Here is a 21041-nt window from a genome sequence, read left to right as displayed (position 1 = left end):
AGGACTATTAGGGGCGTTACCAATAAGGCGTGGCAGATAAGGTGTTACAGATACTGGACTAGGAAGGGAATGCCTTCTCGTCTTAAGAGAATGCATTCTTTAACAGTTAGAGCAGAGGTACAGTGTGTGTTTGACAGGCCATAAATCAGGCCTTTTTAGTTCAAGCCAAATCACTTGAACCAGAAGTTATTCCATATATCTCAATACATGAAAATATCTTGTCACCGGCCAGAAGAACCTAGAAGGGTAGAGGAAAGTTTCTTTCTCCCCTACAAAGGCATTCTCATAGGTGAGCTGGGGGGCAAACTTGGAGTCTGGCGTCCACTGGGCCCACCAAGAGGCAGACGCTGGAGAGGGCAGAGACCATCCTCCGCTCCCACGGTGAGTGCAGAGAACAGAATTTCCTTTCCTTAAATGCGCTTCTTCGTGTAACTCAACAAGCGTGTGATGGCTCATGTTCTGAAGAAGCCCTATGGCCCTATTTGCAAGCTTATCCTTAAAGGTCAGTCTGGTTTGGGATTAATTGTTAACATTGAGCTCATTTAACAAGTGTCTCTTGAGGGGAGGGAAGCTGACATTTATTGAGTACCCACTCCATCCCGGGCACCGTGTGATCTCATTTAATCCTCACAATGAAATGCTGGAGTTCTTGAGACTAATCCTGAACCATTTTCTCCCGTTCATTCTACTTGTCTACTCACATTCCTATATCTAGCTTGACTTCTGAGGGCCACATCAGAACTCGCTCAGATTTTCTTTTCCACTTGTCTGCTTAAAGGTCCCAGGAGAATCTCAAACATTTCCAGGCCTCTCCCTGTCCTGCCCAGCCCTCCCCACCAAACTGCTAATCTTACCTTTTCTGAGTAAATACCTTTATCTTATCTCAGTAAATGACAGCCAAATTATCTTTAAAGGCTCCTTATCTTTTCCAAATTGCCACTGCCCATCCATTCTCCTATACTGAACACCTCCCAGTGGCTTCCCGGAGTCCTTGGAATAGAATGCGATGGTTTAAGGTGACCCCTCCCATACTTTCACTCTGCCTTCCTGGGCTCTAGCCAGGAAGCCCGGCGGGTTCCAGCTTCCTTCCCACGTCAGGGACTTCATTCCCACCGCAGTCAGAGAGACCGTCCATGAGATTAGTCTGTAAATTTTTTGCAATTTAAAACTTTAAAATCAGGCTTTTCCTTTGTTCTTAGGCTCTGACACCTGATAAAAGACGTTTTAATTAGGACACCCTGTTTTAAACCTTGATTTGTATTCGTATACACGCTTCCTCCCAAACATACTCACACAGCAGATAACAGTGCAAACGTTGTTCTGCAATTTGCTTTTTTTTCCTATGTACCTCATCCTTTCTAACTTCTGCTTACCCTCTCATGGTACGAATGCACCATAATTCACCATTTCACCTACAAGCTGTTCAAATGTTTTTCTTTTATTAATGCTACAGTGAATATCTTTGTACACAGGTCCCTGAGAATTTGTGTGTTTCGGTAAGAAAGATTCGTCCAGGTGTAATGTTGGATCATATGAAACGTGCCTTTTTAAATGTCATTCTCTCTGGCTGCCCTGAACTGAAGTCTAGAACTGAAAGAGGGATTAGAGGGCATGTGGTCCATCGTGCTTTGTAACAGGAGAGAAAATCTTCGTACAAAAATGCCTAGCTGGCAACTGAAGATCGAAACAGGTCTAGGATGGGGAGGAGACTATAGATGCTGGTTTGGAAGGTCCCTCCGAGGCGATGCTGGGGCTGTGGCTGTGAGTTTCTGAGAAAGACAATATCCAGGGGTGGTAGCAGGAGGAGCACTTGGAATGCAGAGAACTAGGATGGAGCGTGTTCAGGAAAGAGCAGTGCCAGCGGCTGAGCGAGGCATCGGGGCAAGGACAGAGCATGAGACCTAAGGAAAGACACTTGGGTTTGGCAAGGAGGGTTTTTGGTAGAGTCGTCTGCTCTGAATTCTCATCCAGCACATGTTCGAAATTTTCAGCACAGAAACAAATACCATTTATTGGCTGTTTACTCCTAAGGTCCTCTAAGCCAACCCTAAGACAGAGGTTAAGGACCCTGGGCACACAGCTGGGAGGGGCTGAAGCTTGTTTTCTGAACTGCAGCACCCCCTGTCTCCCTCCACACATGAAGCCACATGTCTCCCCTGAACTAGTTAGAAGATCTGAACTCAAAGTACGGGGTCGACTGGTCTTCCCCACGCCCTGGGAAGGGCTTCTGGGGTACCCAGGCCTCAGATCTTTTCCAAATTGCACTCAGGCCCCGCCCATCTGGCCCACCCACACAGGCCATGGCCACAGCCTCCGGGGCATGTGTCTTTCTGATGACGGTACTTGTGTTTGAGTGAGTGGGTCAAGAGAACAGCAGTCTGTCTGTGGGGTTAAAGTCTGGACTGCGGTGTCTGCTCAGGCTCGACATTTGACTTCACCACACATTAGCTGGGTAACATGGACCCAGTGACTTGACATCTCTGAGCCTCAGTCTCCTTGTCTGAAAAGAGGGGGAAATGATAGAACCTGTCCCAGATTTGTTGTGAGGATCGAATGAGGCAGTTTATATGATGAGCTTAGAATGGAAAATGCTCTTCAAGCCCCGGGAGGGCAGGGACGAGCCAAGAGGCCGTGGGGCACAGGCGCAGGGCACAGGCCTGTGCCCCGTCTGTCTGGGTTTGAACCGGCTCTCACATAAAACTAGTGAGCTGATTCCTCTGTACTTGAGCGGCCTCATCTGTGAGGTGGGATGCTGACCAGCACCGCAGACTGCTGTGAGCATCGGTGGCGTTTAGAGCAGAGCCTGGCACACAGTCAGCACCACGCGAGCGTCTGCTCTTATCCACCATCCTCTCTCCGCCCGTCAGGATTGTGTCTGGTGCCAGGTGGGTGCCCTGTTTGCTCAAACGCATGATGAGTTTCTTTAAGAATTACTGGAAAATGTCTTCTTTGCAGTTCACTATTTTGCATATTCATTCAAAAAACTTACTGAATTCTTAACAGCAGCAATAGGTAGTACCACCTCCCACTGACGAGGACTTCTGGAGTTCTCTGCCTAGTGCTAGGGTGTGAGGAGAAAATTTTGAAAAGACAGTCTTCGCCTTCAAGGATTTCATGGACCAGCAGAGGAAATAAGGAATGAGGAGGATGACAGCAAAGTGCATTTAGCCCTGGGCGCCACACCACTTCACTGTCTCATTCAATCCTCACAGCCGTGAGTGAGTCCCGACACAAACAGAGGAATAGATGATACAAACAAAAGTAAATAGGGCAATCCCCACACGAGACTTAAAATTCCCCATACAGCCCCTTCACTCCCTTTGGGAGTGGAAAGCTTTGGATGCCCAGACCCCTGTGTCTAGGTGTTCTTTTTGTTCCAATTATTAACCTCGCTTTGGTTCTCTATACAGATAGCAAATGTACTGCCTGTGAGGGTCATTTAAGGATGGAGAGCTTCCCTCTAGTGTAAAATGGAAAGGCAGTATAAGGGGCTGTGAAACTTGGAGGTGTGTACCGAGGTGGGTGTCCTAGGAGGTAAGTGGATGCCGGGAGTCTGGCCTATGTCACCCAGGGAAGCCAGAAAGACATCACAGAGGAGGCAGCCCTTGGGAGGAGACGCTCCAAGGGTGAGGGAGGCTTTGCCTGATGGATTGCATGTGGAGAATGAAGGGGAGGCAAGGGCGTGAGGATGATGTCCCACACAGAGAAATTGCATGTGCAGTGCAGCGTGGGAAAGCCTAGTGTGACCTGGAGAATGAAGGAAAGATAATGGGATCTGGTGGGAAAGGACCAAGGTCTTACCTACCTGGTTTAGGTGTGTTTTTTTTTTTTTCTGTGAGCAATGGGGAGCCATTGAAGAATATTGAGCAGGGGAGTGACATGATTAAATGTCCACGTGTGAAATACTTTTTGGGCAGTTACATGATGATGAACTAGAAGAATAAGAACTAGAGGCAAGAAGTTGGCAAGGAAGCTGTGGTTATGGTTTAGGTGGGAAGAGGTGAGTGTCTGAGCTGGTCAGACACTGAAGAAATAGAAAGGAAGCCGGGGATGGAGAGGTGAAAGCTGGGATTGGTTGGGTGTAAGACGTGAGAGTTAATTAACAAGCTAAGCTCTCCACCAAAGTTCTGACTTGGGAAGCAGGGTGGATGGTGATACCACGATGCCACGTAGAGATGAAAGAAAACAGGAATGGGAACCTGTTTGGGGAGTTTCGGTTTTAGTCACACTGAGTTGGAGGTGCCCGTGGGGCAGCCAGGTGGAGCTGTCCAGTGGGCACTTTCCAGATGTGAGTGTGGAGCACCTGCCTTCCACAAACTTGGATTTTATTTCTGTCTTTTCCTCATTCCCTCCTCCCTCTCTCCACTGTGCTTATGGGGTCATGGATTCTTAAGAATGGTGATGAAAGCTCAAGACCCTTTCTTCGGAAAACGCATGTGGACACGTGTATAAGAAAACCTCTGTCCTCCCCCTGGATTTCTCCTTTACTCTCACACGACTACCATACTCACAGCACTTCTGACACCGGATGGGGGGGCTTCCCCACACCAAGCGACTCTGTGACACTAGGTGGGTGTCCTACAATTTAACTCAATTCTGACACTATCTACCTGAAGACAGCACCAGATCCCATAGGATAAGGGCTCAGTCTCACAAGACTGTCCCCCTCCCACTTCAGATGCCAACCACAAGTCCAGGTGGTCACCTGTGCTTCTGACTGATCAGGTATAAATCAGAGGTCCCCATAACCCCCTCCTCAGGTTCAGTTAGTTTGCTAGAAGGCTCACAGAGCTCAGGAAAACAGTTTGCTTACTGTTCACCAGTTTCTTATAGGAGTATATGATAAAGAATGCAGGCGAATATCCAGATGGAAGAGATGTTTAGGGCAAGGTATGTGGAAAGAGATGCGGAGTCTCCACGCTGTCCCCAGGCACACCACTCTCCCAACATCTCCAAGTATTCACCAACCCAAAAGCTCTCTGAACCCTGTACTGTTGGGATTTTTGCGGAGGCGTCCTCATGTAGGCATGATCAATCCTTGACTCCATTTCCAGCCTTTCTCCCCTCCCTGGAGAATGGGGAGGTGGTGCTGAAAATTCCAGGCTGCTAACCATGACTTGGTCTTTCTGGTGACCAACCCCCATCCAGGAGCCATCCAGGAGCCCACCAGAGTTGCCTCATTGGAACAAAAGATGCTCCTGGTGCTCTTATCACTAGGAAATTAGGGCTTCAGGAGCTCTGCGCCAGGAGCAAGGAGTAAGACCAAATATGTATTTCCTATTATAAGTCACAATATCACAACATGAACATGAAATGTTTGCTTAATTTCAGGAGATACTATTCAGGGACCTTAACTGAGAAACTAAGTCTCACAGGCTGGTAGAGTAAGAGGAAGCCCTGGGGACATTGACACTCCCAGGGTGAGTGGAAAAAAGAGGAGCCACAAAGGCCGCTCAGAGGGAGTGGCCGAGGGAGAAGGAGCACCAGGAAGGGGTGGCTTGAATCCAAGGAGGGCCAGGATTCAGTTTCAGAATAAGGACTGCCCAGGGTTTATAGATTTGCAATAAGAAGGAGTGCTGGCAACCTCAGTGGGTGAAGATTCTGTAGGGTGATTAGGCACGAATTGCTAGGAAGTGACCTGCAGATGATGAAGTAGACTTAGGGGGTGTAGCCTCTTCTCTCAGTCAGGGTCTAGTTAGATCTGGGGTCATTCTTCACAGACCAGCATTGAGCGCCCTGCACCCTGTAACTGCTTTTACCACTGACAATTAGCCAGTAACTGATATTTATTTAGACAAAGTCTCTTTAGAAATGAAAGTCAGGTTTGAAATTAGAATACTTCGAAGAAAGAATGAGGTCTGAGAGCACAGTGAGTGGAGAAGAAAACAAAAGGTACAGAAGATCCAATTTACCAAGAATGATAACTTAGTCTCTGCGGATTCATGAATTTTTTTCCTTTAAAGACTAAAATCTGATTTATTCTCCTATTTCACATATGAAATCAGAAATTAATAAACTTGTGGTGGGAAAAGTCATTTCCCTTAGAGGTAATGCACAAATCAGATATTATTCCCTCTTGGCGAAGGTAGCAGAAATGCATTTGTTTTATAAACTGAGCAAAGGAGATAAAAAACTATTACTCAACTTTAAGATATGCATGCATTTAAATAATCCCCCTCTACAGTGAGACTAATTCAGTGTACATGTGGGTAGCAAAGGTTATAACTGAAAGATGGATGATTGGGCAGCAAGGAAATGATTTAAAAAAAAGAAAAGAAAAGGTCTTATTGTACAGAAGGGTGTGAAAATAGCCTAGTGTCTTGCTTCTTGGAATTCATGCTCCCTGTACATAAATTACTATTCTTCCTAGAACTACAAGGAAAGGCCCTTTTGTTTCTGGAACGCCACTGAGCAGACTCAAGCTGATGCTTTGGGCGTCCAGGCTGCAGGGCTTCCCTCCACTTCTCAGTCATGGTCTCAGACGCACGGTGACCTCCACGCACCAGGCCCACTTCAAGGCCTGATCAAGACTGCGAGATCTCTATGCAGTCGCAAAGTCCTATGAATCTTTCTTTTTGTTGATTAATATGCAATTGCTTATAATTATGTTCTTGCTTATAAGAACGATAACAGCTAACCTTCCATAGCTCGTTCTGTGTGCCAAGCATTAGTCTGCATGCTTTCCATGTGAACTCACTCAATCTCTATAGCATGAAAAAAGAGGGCTTGGCTGAGTCATTGCCCAGGGTCACACAGCTAATCAGTGACGACGGAGCTAGAACTGAACCCAGGTAATCTGTTCTCAACCGCTATCACCTTGTTCTAATCCATATACTCACTGCACAGAACGCCCAAGAGTGAAACAATAAACAACCACGTTCCCACCAGCCCGAACTGACAGTTAACATTCCAATCCAATTTGCATTATGACATTTCTTTAACAGATCCAAGTAGTACATGCAGATAAACAACTCTGTCGTCAAGGACCCTGGGCCACCAACGCAGCCTTCCTTCTCTTGCTTTAAAGAGGCAAGCACTGTCATGAATTTAGTTCATATTCTTCCAATCTGATTTGTAGTGATGCCACAGGCACTTACACGTAAAACATTCCCCTTTATTGTTACCTGATTGTTAACCGTCTCCTGTTTAAGGGACACTAGACTGCTACTCCTTCCTCCCCTAAAAAATCCTGCACTTGTTTACTGTGCTTGAAATACCACTCCATGAACCAGGGATTGAAATAAAGCCTACACTGAGATCCAGGGATGGATGGGGTTCCGTCTGGAGAAGAGGCTGTAATGCTGAGGCCGGGCTGTGTGGAAGAACATCCAGGTGGGACAGCGGAGAAGCAAGGAGTGCATCTACAGATGTCTAAAGAGCTGGAATTCTGTCTCTGCCCCCAGGGCTGCCTTAACCATAGACTACCCCATCTCAGGTGACCGCATCCATCCAGGAGCTCAAGGCAAAATCATTGACCTGGTCTTCGGTTCTATTTCTTGCATTCCAAGTAGATCAGTAGATTGAGTAGATTCCAAGAGATCTTTCTTTGTTTTGTTCACTGATGACTTCCAAGGGCCTGGCTCATGATTGGCTCTTAGTAAATATTTGTTTGGGAGCTGGAGATGCCCAAGCAGACAGGGGAACAGTGGGAAAAGCACAAGCCTTCAAGGCAGACAGCCTGGGTTGGGTCGTCTGGCTCCAGCAGGTTCTGGCTGTGTGCCCAGGGCAAGGTGTTTAACTTCTGAGGCTCGTGGGCTGTTTTGGTCCTGGACAGGGTAGGCACTCCATCATAATTCACTGGGTGTGTCAACTCTGTACCAGGCACTTCTGCCCATCTCTTGCCAAGGCTGTGCTAAGCATAGTCTCCTCCCCCTGCTTCCTTCCCCACCCCACTCTGGAGCACCTGAGGTTCTCTGCCTTAATAGGCTCCTTTGTGTTAAGCCATGCCCATTTAGAGGGAACAAAGAGAGGCAGGGCTGGCAATCAGAATTTTCTGCTTACTTCCTGTGACCAACGCAGCAAAGGGAGTGTTGTGGGGAAAACCCAACCTGCTGTGTAGAGCGACATATATTACCCAGACTTACATCAGGCCTCTCACCCACACTCCAAAACGGCTTTGGAGTTTCCCCGGCTTGGTCTTGTTGGAGACAAGCAAATATACTCATCTTACAGGCTGCAGACTTAAGCCCCATGTTTAATAAGACCAATCAATATCCAAACTGATAACTCAGTAAGGATTTTTGAACAATTAAACCAATGTTTGCCAAACCCTGACTATGAGTCAGGCGCTGTTGTAGGTGTTGGGGATGCAAAAAGGAACAAAACCAAGATCTCTGCCTTCCTGGAGCTTCCCGCCCAGCAGGGGAAGCCGGCCATCCATGCGGCCAATAAGTACGTTGTACTACTTCACAACGGGATCTGTGCTAAGGAATTTTTATTCTGGAATAAGAATTATGATCATAAAAAAATTAAAAGATTTAGCAAGCAAATATTTGTTCACTAAATCCCGGAAGGAGTAGAATCAGGGCAGCCATGAGTTTATTTTGGAAAACTTAAGAAAAATAAGGTCAGTGTGCTGCACACTGAGTGGGGTAACCATCACACTTTATTTTATACACATTGTGACCCAGAGTTTTAGAACATGGTCATGCTGAATAAGCCCTCCTATCTGGTCTGTAGCCCCTTTCTTCTCCATATGCCATACATCTGACGTGGGCTCCTCGCTGCGCACCTCTCTTCCAGGCTCATGCTGATGAAACCGAGGGTCAGAGCCCTTGGCTGATGCGCTCAGGTCCTGCCGGTGGATTAACGATGGGAGAGTCTGAGCCTGGGTTCTGACACCTTAATGGGTTCTCAAATCATCCCCTGCTGGAAGTCTAGAATCTCATGGGCTGGACTGGGGTGGGGGCATGAAGGGACATATATAGATATGTCTATATATAGTATTCATTTATTCAGGAAATAATTATTTACGATAATAATAATAGTTAATTTATTGAGTATTGTAAGTGCCAGCCCTGGTCCAACAATTTCACACATGTTCTTATTAGATCCTCACAAAACCATAAGAAGTCTAAGAAACTGAGGCTCTGAGAGTTTATTGCTTAAGATCCCAACCTAGAAGCCCGGGGCTTAGGGTTAGAACCAGGTAGTCTAGCTGCAGACCAAAATGCACAGATACAAAGCCAGAAGTGAGAGTATGTCCTGCACATCATCCCACGCGAGAAGCTCGTGACACCTGGTGGAGCCCCTGAAAGCAAATTCTCTGTTGGGATTGGGATTGTTCTGCTGTTTCACTGCTCCCTGGGCCAGTAGGACGCCTGTGTGCCGGAACTTGGGCTCCACCCAACGTCCAGCATCCCACCAACCATCCACTCAGTAATTCAACACCAAGTGATCGTACTTGCTCAAGGGGTCTCCAGATCATGCTTTTTGAAATCTATCGTTCTTTTTATATTTGCTGCTGGCATTGTTACACAGAGTAAAGCTCCTCATCAGCTGGGGCTATTTGGTTACTTTGAAATGTAATTTCAATATAAATGCTCACTTTCCCCTTAACTATTTTCACAGTAAGAATTAAGCCTGCTTAAATGACAATAAATATGAGGGCTTTTTCTAGAGTTTTCTTTCTTAGGCGTCAGTAAGGACTCATGAGTTTTCATAGATTTGATGTTTTCAATCCACTATAAACATGGATTGTTCTCTCTCTCTCTTTTTTTTGGTGAGGAAGATTAGCCCTAACATCTATGCCAATCTTTCTCCATTCTGTATGTGGGACACTGCCACAGCGTAGCTTGACGGTGTGTAGGTCCATGCCCTGGATCTGCACCCACGAACCCCAGGCCGCCAAAGCAGAGTGAGCACATGAACCCAACCACCATGCCACCAGGCTAGCCCCTAAACATTGTTTTCTCTGATGTTAAAATTGCTTCTACTTTTGGGGCCAGCCTGGTGACGTAGCAGTTAAGTGTACACCTTCTGCTTCGGCGGCCTGGGGTTCGCTGGTTCGGATCCTGGATGTGGACATATGCACCACTTGTCAAGCCATGCTGTGGCAGGCATCCCACATAAAATAGAGGAAGATGGGCATCCCACATAAAATGGAGGAAATGAGCTTGGACGTTCACATAAAATAGAAGAAATGAGCACGGATGTTGGCTCAGGTCCAGTCTTCCTCAGCAAAAAGAGGAGGATTGGCAGCAGATGTTAGCTCAGGGCTAATATTCCTCAAAAAAAAAAAAAAAAATTGCCTCAACTTTGACTACTTTTGAAGCCCTTGTCAGATCACTCCTGTAGATGCAACCTCAGTGAGGTGTGAAAACGTCCTTGTTTCTAGCACAAGGAATCCTAGGTGCAAGTGTCAGGTTTCTTTTAGGGGGATGGTCTTCAAAAGCCGAGACCTGTGCCTCCAGAGCTCCTGTATAGCTCCTCTCCAAGCTGCCTCCCGGCCAGACCCCTTCCTGGACACAAGGATTCTATGGTGCACAAAACAGTTCCTCAACTAGACGTGGGCTGGCAGAAGGACTCGGTGGTCTGGGACAACCCTGCTGAGGAGCTGAGACCTGAGCAGTGAGAAAGAACCAGTCCAGGGATCAATTCAAGTTCAAGTACAAATGCTCCAAGGCCAGAGCAGAGTCTGGAGGGCCTGGAAGGTTTGTGAGCAAGGAAGAGAGGGGGACAAGATGAGGCGACAGCAGGCATTCTGCCCTGTTCCTCCACTAACAGAGAACAACGGCAAACAATACCTCAATATTGCAATCCTCATAAGAGGAAGCTGAGAATAGGATTTCTTTCTTATTTATAGCAATTAAAATTTAGTTTAAGTGAATGAATGGAAGTTACCTGGAAGGATTAGTTTTGATAAGTTTTGAATCCTGCTAATGAATGCTAACATAGCAAATGATAAGTAACAAACTAATGTCAACAGAAAAACTCAATAACAGGGGCTGGCCCCGTGGCCGAGTGGTTAAGTTCGCGCGCTCCGCTGCACGCGGCCCAGTGTTTCGTTGGTTCGAATCCTGGGCGCGGACATGGCACTGCTCATCAGACCACGCTGAGGCAGCGTCCCACATGCCACAACTAGAAGGACCCACAACGAAGAATACACAACTATGTACCGGGGGGCTTTGGGGAGAAAAAGGAAAAAATAAAATCTTTAAAAAAAAAAAAAGAAAAACTCAATAACAGGTTTTCTTGCTTAATTTTGCCTAGTTTTGTGTATGCATGATTATGATTGTTACATCGTATATGTAGGACATATTCCTTTTCTGCTCATAAATAGTTTCTAGAACAGGAGATTAAGCAAAATTAAATATCCAAATTTACCAGTCAAATAATGCTACAACTTCCAGATGTTCCAGCACCTGGTTTAAGAGCCCTGACGCTATCTCATCTTTCCACCGATGTATGAAACAACTGGGTACAGACGGGTGGGGCTGAAAATGGAAGTGAGTTCAAGATGTGATTTACACATTTACTTTTAGAGTTAAACAGATAATTTTAAGGACAACTTAAAACATTTGGGGTTCATCCCTAAATTCCTTAAATTTATTGTCACTGATCATTACCTGGCATCTCTATAATTTTGAGCCATATGCTTGACCTAGTATTGACAGATCTTACCATTTTATGGGCATGTTATGTAAGAAGAAAGCCCTAAATCAAAAATTTTATCCCACATCAATAGCAGCATTTTTGTTGTTGTTGTTGTTATATAAATCCTTCCCAACTCTGAACTGAGATAATAAAATTCGCATGGAATCTGTGTTAAAACCACATGGGGGGAAATATGTTGGATAATATATGGTATCAGAGACTTCAAAAATGTAAATTAGGGCTTCTGAGGTGTGAGTAGCCCGGTCAACCTGCCACAGCCCTAGGGGTCAAAGCGGGTTAGGAGACCTTCTACTGGGAATCTCCTGAGTGTTGCTTGGATGTAAAACCCATTTCACAAGAGAAGATCCAAGTGAAAAAGCCCTCATTAGCCAATGTGGGAAACCAGTACTCAACATCAGCTACAGGCTGGCTTATGAGTAGGGTGGCCCAGATGAAATCTTTCTATGCCTCAACTTTAAGTGCCCACCATGCATGCAAGTGCAAGATCCTTGCCAACCTGTACATCACGGTCCTGCTGACTCACAGTGGACCTCTTGAGGCCTGCATGGCCCACTTGCACTGCAAATGGATCCCCATGGAAGACAGCCACGCAACTGACATTAGCTCCCACTTTCAATAAGCAATAGACTTCAATGACTGTGTCAGGGGAAAGGGAGGCAGGTCCTGGTCCTCTGTGAGACTGGGATCCCCCGCTGACCCTCCACCTGCATGGCTTACATCACGAAGACCAAGCAGTTGGCCTGAAGGAGGCCTTGGACTGCATTGAGCAGAGGGGTGTGATCTCACCCAACTTTGACTTCACGGGCCAGCTCCTGCAGTGTGAATCTGACATGCTCCATGCCCACCCCCGGGCTCCCTTCTGCCAAGGGATGCAGCCGGCTCTTCATTTACAGCGTACTTGCGGCCACTTGGCCCTGACGTGCAGGGTCTTACTGCACATTCCCTGCCTCCCCGCTGGCACCAGTGCGCACGCACTCCACAGTCTCAGAGCTCAGCAGGAGCCCCAAGACCATGGCCACATCCTGCTAAAACCAGGATAGGGAAACCAGCCCAGCCCCCTGGGATGTTTTTTAAGACTCTGGACATTTCCTAGTTGTGCAAGACTTCACTCTGTCCCTCAGCCCCAGAGGGATAGGGAGTGGTCACCAGGCTTGCAGGCAAACTTCAGACTGACCTCAGGGACACGTTCACTTGACCGAAAGAAGGTGAAGCCATTATGAGAGCACAGCGTGTGTAACTCCTGTACTTCCAGACCCCCTGCTCTCTCAGGAATACCCAGTCCTTGCACTTCAAAGTTCGCCTTTTCATTTCAAGTGTAAGGCAATAAAAACCTGCAGCAACCAGGGAGAAAGCAGTTGTTCGGCCAGGCGAAAAGGCAGCTACGAAGCCAACTCATTTTGAAGCAAGCACAATTTCTACCTTATTTTCTTAACCTTGGCAGCCTCAGTTTCTGTCGCTGTTGCTTGAGGGCATAAGCTAATCACCATCCTGTCAGGAAAGTAATGCTACAGGGTTTGTGGGGACACAATATACATGCCGATTTGAACCCTCAAATGTTTTTGGGATTCCCTCTTGGGCCCAGTGGAAGCAGTTGGTTGAAGCAGTAAGACATTGACTCTCAGTTTCCTTTTCACTGTGCATTCTTCCCTGACTTTGGACTTGGGCATGATTCTTATTCATAAAGCTTTCTCATTACATGTCTCCTCAAAACGACTCTTGTATCATTTTGAAAGGAGCTTTTTAGGTCATAGGCCAAAAATCAGCCCTTTGAGGTGATGGCAGTGGATACCAGGAGAGAAGGACACCTGCTATGTATTCTGGGTCAGTGGCACTGAAAACGCTCATTTCCCCAGCTTATTGTCCTTGTCTGTCTCTTGTGACACTTGTTTTCTTCCCTGTCCCTGTGGGTTGCCTTCAAGCTATTGACCTCTGGGATTTGCAGATTTCACAATGTGGCGCTACTTCTTTTTTGTCTGTAGGTTATTTCTCCAGAGGAAAAGCCAATAATTTCCTAAAATTCATGTGAATGTGAAGAAAAGCAATATGTTATTGGTGGTTGTTTTTACTGTGTTTTATAGTGCAAAATATAGGATATAGTACAAAATATAGAAAAGTTGCAAGAATAACATAAAAACTCCCATAACTTAATCAGATTCACCATTAACATATTGCTTCACTTGCTTTATCTATCATACTCATACATTTACAGGTTGCTTTTTCATTGAACCATTTGGGAATAAATTGTAGACATTGTACCTGTTTATTCCTAAATACTCCAATGTCTATTACTTGAGGACGTTTTCTTACATAACCACAGTATGATTATCAAATGAGGAAATTTCACATGAGTACATTACTGTGAGCAAAATTCAAATTTGATCAATTGTCCCTATATTGTCCTTTATAATAAACATTTCCCTTGGTCCAGGACCCACCCCACGATGACGTGTTGCATTTATTCATCATGTAATCTTTGGTATCTTGTAATCTGGAATAGTCTCTCTGCTTTCATTGTCTTTCATGACCTTAACAATTTTGAAGAATACAGGCCAGTTATTTTGTAAAATGTCCCTCAGTTGGTTCTAATGTCTTTATGATTAGATTCAGGTTACGCATTTCGGGCAGGAATACTGTGAAGAGATCTTGTGTCCTCCTCAGTGCATCACATCAGGAGGCACATGCTGTCACTTTGTCCCATTCTTGGTGACCATTTGGTTAAGATGATGTCTTCCAGGTTTCCTCATTACAAAGTTTCTGTTATTCTTTTTCTTTGATTAACATGAAATTTGGGGGAAGACACTGAGAGGCTATGTAAGCGTCCTTCTCCTCATCAAATTTTTCCAGCTGCTAGTTTTAGCATGCATTCATGATTCTTGCCATCATGGTCACAGAATAGTGAAGGAAACATATTTGAGTGTTCCCTTTTCCAGAGATTGCAGTATTTTTTCCAGTGGCTGCCTTCTTTAGCTGACCATCCAAAACCAACCACCATCCCCTCATGAATCGTGTCCTATTTTCTCACCCATGAAAAGAGACAGAGAGTCTTTCCCACACAGAATGACCAGCACTGTGGTGCTTAGGAAGCAATGTCCACATGTTCAAACCTTGGGCTGGGTCCGTGGACCTTTAACTCACACCAGATTAACTCACCTCATCACACCAGACGAATGCAGGTGGCACTAACGCTGACCCCTGTTATGGGTAAGAACTGGGGAAAATTTATATACAGACCCAACCCGATATGAAACTGTTTTTTTGTAGACCTCTCACATGGCAGCCTTTTTCTCTGAACACTGCAAACAGATCATAAAAAATTAAAAGGGAAGATTTTTATCTCTGGAAATCTCATTTTCCCAGACTCTAGAAGGGGCTTCCTGGAAAGCCTTTGTTCGTCCACAAATAGTATGTTGCTGTTACCACAACCCAGGCCAAAGTCAGCGCTTTTTCTTCACTCCCTTCACCAACCTTCTCTGACTAGATACAGCAATAACGTACTTCCAGACACTTACTGAGCCCTAAAAGTCTACTCTGGGTTCCCTTTTTGGGGAGCTGCTGGGATTTCCCCTGGAATCTTGAGTGTACGCATTCTGCCCACACATGCCAGACTCTTTCCAGGCAGCACCTCATTTAACCCTCACAGGATCCTTGTCAGACAGGTGCAACTATTAACCTCATTTTGCAGGAAACAACAGATACTTAGAGGGATAACTGGTAAGTAACTTGCCTAAGGTTCTAGCTAGTTAGTGTTAGTGAGTGGCAAAGCCTGGATTGGAAGCTGGACTGAGTCCAGAGCCTGCACTCTTAACTGCTACCTTATACTCATCCAAGACAAACCCAGGATCTTCTTGGCAGGGCCAGGAGGAGGCTGAGCTAGGCAAGGTGCCTAGGGAGCAAACTCTAAGGAGGTCCTCACTCTCAGGAGCTAACCCTGCACTTGCACGACACTGAGAGCGGGTGCCCCCTTAAAATTTGCGCCTTAGGCTCTTTGCTTACTTCACCATCCTCCCAGCCCCGGTTATGAGGAGGGCTGGCCGGTGTGAACTGGCCTCCCTAACAACTCAGTGAGACTCACACATGTTCCTGGGATACATGGGAATATAGAGATTTCTGTTCGCTCCCTTTGGTCAATGGACAAACTATTCATCCTTGAGCCTACTCTGTTCCAAGCACTCTGCTAGGAACGGGAGAGAGCAGAGACTAGGATGGGGACAGTCCCTGCCCTCCTGCAGCCTGCAGGTTTAAGCATTCCTTTCCAATGGAATCAATATGGCAGGCCAATACTTGGGCCTTCTTAAGAATCACCTCACCTAAGCAGTGGCACATTTTTTGAGGATTTCACAGTACACAGAGGGGTCAAATTCTGCTGTCCTGACAACCACATTGTGTATTCATTTTATTCAAAGGGGGCCCTTTTGCATTTACTTTGCCTGTGGTTTGCTTTCCCCATTAACAGAATGAGCGCTTTGGGTACTAACTCAGTTGTGCTTCCCCGGGGCTTTATTTCTTTATAGAACTTAGCACTTGACAGGACTAAGTTTCAGAGGCGTGGGCTCAAATTATGGCTCTGCCTCTTACTACTTGTGTTCTTGGAAAAGTCACTCTGTCTCCCTGGGCCTCAGGTGCTTCACCTGTGAAATGGGGATATTAATTCCTCATTTTCAGAGTTGTAGTGAAGATGACATGGAAAAAACAAAAGCACCTAGCAGGACATGTCTGTGCTAGTTCTCTGCCCTTCTTTGTTTATTGGTCGACCCTTGTGCCAAAGTCGTCCTTCCCAGGGGTCTGACTAACATGATGCAGACACCCTAACAATCTTAAATCACAGCTAGGTGTTGTCCAGGCGGCAGACTCTGTGGCCGGTCTTTGACCCCATTCTTAGGTTGGGCTGTATATAAGTCGGCAGGCTGGGTTCAGCTCTCGAGCGGTAGTTTGCTGCAGTAAGTGGTGGAGCCAGGCCTTGAATCCAGGCAGTGTGGTTCCAGCAAGCGCTTAACCATGTACATATGTGTACATGGCTGTACCAGGAGAGTCACAGTATCATGCTCTTTATAGGAAACTCAGCAATGTTTAAACAAGAAAATAACAACCACCCATAAAACCACAACCCAGAAATAACCACTAGTAAATTTGATATTTTCTTCCATTCTTTTGTCCGCTATATGCAGTATTCAATCTATTCTGGTTTTTCACCATCTTAAGTATTTTCCACATTTCCACACAGGTCACCCAATTATAATAATTAATAGACACATAACAGTTCATTTGAAACTTACTGGGGAAATTGCTATCTTGAAGAACCCTACAGCTACTAATTTCATAAAGCAAAGAAGCCTTTTATTAAGTGAGCACTTGGTCACCCCTCACTTCTCTGCCACATATTTGCAATTCTAGAAGTTCAATTGTTAAAAGGGATCTGGTTTGCAGACAGGGATGTAGTAAAAAGGCTTTGGAACCCACCAGACCTAATTTGACTTCTCATTGTCCCTTTGTTAGCCAAATGGGCCTGAGCAAATTGTTGACGTTCCCACGCCTCAGTTTTCCTTGTTCTGAAGATGAACCACGACCACCATATCTAAAGCACGGAGCACATACCTAGCACGGAAGGTGGTCGCTTGGTGGCAGCCGGCCCTGACCTTCCCGGCCACCCCCCACCCCAACTCCTAGGCTCCAACACCACCCACAGGAAATGGACTGTTTCACTCCTGACTGTAGAGAAAGCGTCCTTTTCTGTTTTGTGCGGTACAAGAATTTCTGCCTGAAGTAAGCATGGGCAGGCAACTGGGGACAATGAGAAAGCTCAAGGAGGTGGGTGGACCTGAACTGGAAGGCTCCACCCTGTCCCCACCACTCCCACCCAGCCCAGACCAGGGGATTATTGTCGAAGTTCCGAACTGAAGCAGCGCCCAGCTTCCCCAGCAGCAGGTGGCATTCTGACACCAGCAGAGGCTGTGTTCATTTTCGCAGGTGCAGGACACCTCCAGACCAGACGTCTGAAAAGATTTCAGCGCCCAGGCAAATCCACGAGCAGCACAGAGGCCGTGGAGCTGGAGAACACGACAACCCTCGGAGCGCAGGGCTGCAGCAACCCCGGCTACCAGGTGAGCAGGAGTTTCACCTCATGTTTAAGACCAAGCAAGTGGGAATCATGCTCTTTCCTTGCCTCCTTGTCAAGTTCCTTAACTAAAGCAGTGGGGCTGTTGGAACACAATAAGGTTTTAGTGACACTCTTTAAGCCTATTATTTGTTCTTCTTGGGTTGACAAACCTGGAAAGTCTCTTTTAATGGAAGCTGTTTTGATCCCTGACTTGCCCTGTCATTTAGAAACAAGACTGTCTTCCCCTTCTTTTGTTTCGGGCTCACGGGCTCCCCCCAGGATAAGGTATTCACCTGCAGACATTTTCCCTAAGAACCAGTGGGAAAGGATCGGGGGATCCAGACCCTCAGGGCCCGTCTCTTAAACCAGGCCCTGGAGCCTTGTCAGATGGTGGCCTGTGTGCCTGCACCTGTGCAGCTGGGTTGTGCAAACCAGTCTCACATCTTCAACCAAAAGTCGCTGAGTGATTAACGCTACTTGGGCGAGGGCTGGTGCCACAGGGCTCCAGAAGGAGTGCTGACACTGGGAAACACTGGCTGTTCCGACTGGGTCTGGGCTGGGATTTTTCAGGGCTGTTCCTGGGTGTGCATCCCTTCCTGAGCTGACACTCAACATGGGAGCCCGCATGAGCAGATGCCAGCAACGCCTTGGGAGTCAGGATCACTAACCAGATAAAATAAACTTTTAGGCACTAGCAAAGAAAGACAAAAGGAAGGTAAAGGGGCTTTGACACGAGTCCTGAGTCTTCTACCCATGAGTTATTATGACTTCTTTGAACCTCAGTTCAGTTGTCTGCACAATGGTCCCAGTGATGCTCATCCCACAGGTTATTAGCATATAGAAGGAACAATTTTTCTTTTACCCTCTTAGATTCAGTGCGTGGGGTCTTGAATTAAAATGACATATGATAGGTTAACAGGAGAAAAACGTACAAATTGTATTAATATTTCTAATTTTACCTGGATGGGACTTCACAGAAAAAAAGCTAAAAGCCCAAAGAAGCAGTAAGACACAGGCCTTATATACCATTAACAAAAGATGATAAATTGTGGAGAAGCGACTAGACAAAGGAAAGGGCGGTTGGGCTTTTAGAGCAAATAAACTGTGGGAAAGTGACTAGGAAATATTTGGGGAAAACTAATGGAAGGTAAGGTTTGTTAGTGAGGTTTGTTTATGCAGTCTGATCTTGGCATCATCTCTGTCTCTGGTGATAAGGGTTTTTCGCCTCTTTCTGGTATGGGAGAAATTTGTGCCCTGTTTTTAGGCAGATAGAGGAAGAACACAGAGCTTTCTGTGTCTTCTTTTTCTCAACTGCCTTCAGCTCAAAATAATTCTTATGCCAAAGTGGCATATTTGGGTGTGGCATGTCCTGATCCCCTTCATAAGGGTTAAATGAGAAAAATGCACGAAGCGGAGGGCCTGTTATGATTCAAGAGAGTGGGAAGGATGGGACGGGATAAAGAGTCAGATTGAACAGGGCAGTAAGATGAAGGCATCTGCAATGGAGAAGGCGCCCTGTCACCAGCGCCTGGCTGCTCAGAGTCAGTGAGGAGGACACGCACCTACCAACCGTGGCCCTGCTTTCTATCCCTCACTCTCTTCTAACAAGCAGAGCATTTCCAGGCCTCAGGGTGCAGAGCAGGGCACGTCAGAGCCAGCAGAGTCCACACGCCAACGCCAAGGAGCGGCGGCCAGGTTATTTCTTCCAATGCTTGCTTTTCAACAAGCATTTCCAGAGACATGTATTTACTCAGCAGAATCATTAACTGCTCCCCAGATAAGGCCACCTCTGGGAAGAGACTCCAATTCAAGGAGGAATAATACAGTATTCTTGCCCTCCAGGAGCAGGACAGGAAGAAATAAATAAGCAATTGTAATATAATGTGATGTAAAACAAAATGAAAACAAAATGATGCGGGAGGTTGGTACCCAGTACATGGTAAATAATTATGTGGGTGGAGCTGGGCCAGCTGGGGAGCCTGTGACGGTGTCACAGAGGGAGAGAGGCCACCTGTTAGGACTTAGAGGAGGGCCAGGAATTTCCCAGCTGAAGAGGAAGGATGTCAGCAGAGCATTCAAGCAGAGAACTGTCTGCACAGGCCCAGGGGCCTGAAAGAGCATGTGTCCAGGATGGAGAAGACGTGGAGGTGGCGCTGGGGAGCAGGGAAAAGGGGTAGACTGGCACCAGATCACATGGCCCCCTGTGTGCTAAGGCATTTGAGAAGGAATCCATCAAAATCTACCCTATCCGAGATTATTATTGAGTACTCTACCAGCTCCACTGAAGGTGGACATAAATGGAAAGAGAATTGGGTGTGGTTGGGACACCTGTTAGGAAGCTGGTCTAATCTGAACTGGGTTAGAGGCGGTGGAAACGGACGCTGGGTGGAAGTACTAACACTGCTGAGAGGCCCCCTCGACGTGGGATCAGCAGGAGTCAGGGTGAGGGAGGAAGAGCTGCTCTGCTTATGAATATTTCTCTTTTCTCCTCAGTAAGGAGGAGAATAATATCCCATCTTGGGGTTGAGAGAATTAAATGAGTTAACATATGTTAAGAAAAAAAAGCAAGTAATATCTGCTAAAATAAAAGAGCGCTGCCGTAGTTCATTTGGGCTGCTGTAACCAAGCACAACAGACTGGGTGGCTCATATTTGGAAACTGATTTCCCACAGTTCTAGAGGCTGGGACGCCCAAGATCATGGTGCCGGCACATTCAGTGTCTGGTGGGACCCACTTCCTCATAGACAACCATCTTCTCACTGTGACCTGACATCGCAGAAGGGGCAAGGAAGCACTGCGGGGTCTTTTTAATAAGGACACTAATACCATTCATGAGGGCTCCACCCTGTTGGCCATCACCTCCCAAAGGCCCCACCTCCTAATACCATCACGTGGGCATTAGATTTTCAAATAGGCATTTTGGGGGCACAGGAATATTCAGACCATAGCAAGTTCCTAGTGCATGGTGTGAACATGGTAATGGTAGCTCTTGGTGCTGGGGCAGGTTAAAGAGGGTGATAAGAACATTTCCAGCTTGAGACATCAGCTTGGAAGTGATTCCCCTTATTTATTAATTTATTTATTTAGAGGAAGATTAGCCCTGCGCTAACTGCTGCCAATCCTCCTCTTTTCGCTGAGGAAGACTGGCCCTGAGCTAACATCCATGCCCATCTTCCTCTACTTTATATGTGAAACACCTACCACAGCATGGCATGTCAAGCGGTGCCATGTCCGTACCCAGGATCCGAACCGGCAAACCACGGGCCACTGAAGTGGAACTGCGAACTTAACCACTGTGCCACTGGGCAGCCCCATGATTCCCCTTATTTAG

At 46.4% G+C, this 21041-nt stretch overlaps 1 long non-coding RNA gene and 1 pseudogene across 1 annotated transcript in view; both read left to right on the top strand.

The window, feature by feature from the left end:
• LOC138920314 (uncharacterized) overlaps window positions 1-17714 on the top strand; it is a 72590-nt gene extending 54876 nt beyond the window's left edge. Inside the window, exon 3 of the long non-coding RNA XR_011431290.1 lies at window positions 17581-17714. This is a non-coding gene — a long non-coding RNA (uncharacterized lncRNA). The remainder of the gene's footprint in view (window positions 1-17580) is intronic.
• Window positions 448-12645, top strand: LOC100055085 (dual specificity protein phosphatase 5 pseudogene; annotated as a pseudogene).
• Window positions 17715-21041: the final 3327 nt, after the last annotated feature.

This window comes from Equus caballus, chromosome 23 (genome assembly GCF_041296265.1).
Source record: "Equus caballus isolate H_3958 breed thoroughbred chromosome 23, TB-T2T, whole genome shotgun sequence".
NCBI classification, from domain to species: Eukaryota; Metazoa; Chordata; class Mammalia; order Perissodactyla; family Equidae; genus Equus; species Equus caballus.
The sequence above is the reverse complement of the archived record's forward strand: the minus strand, read 5'-3'. Positions and strand labels throughout refer to the sequence as shown.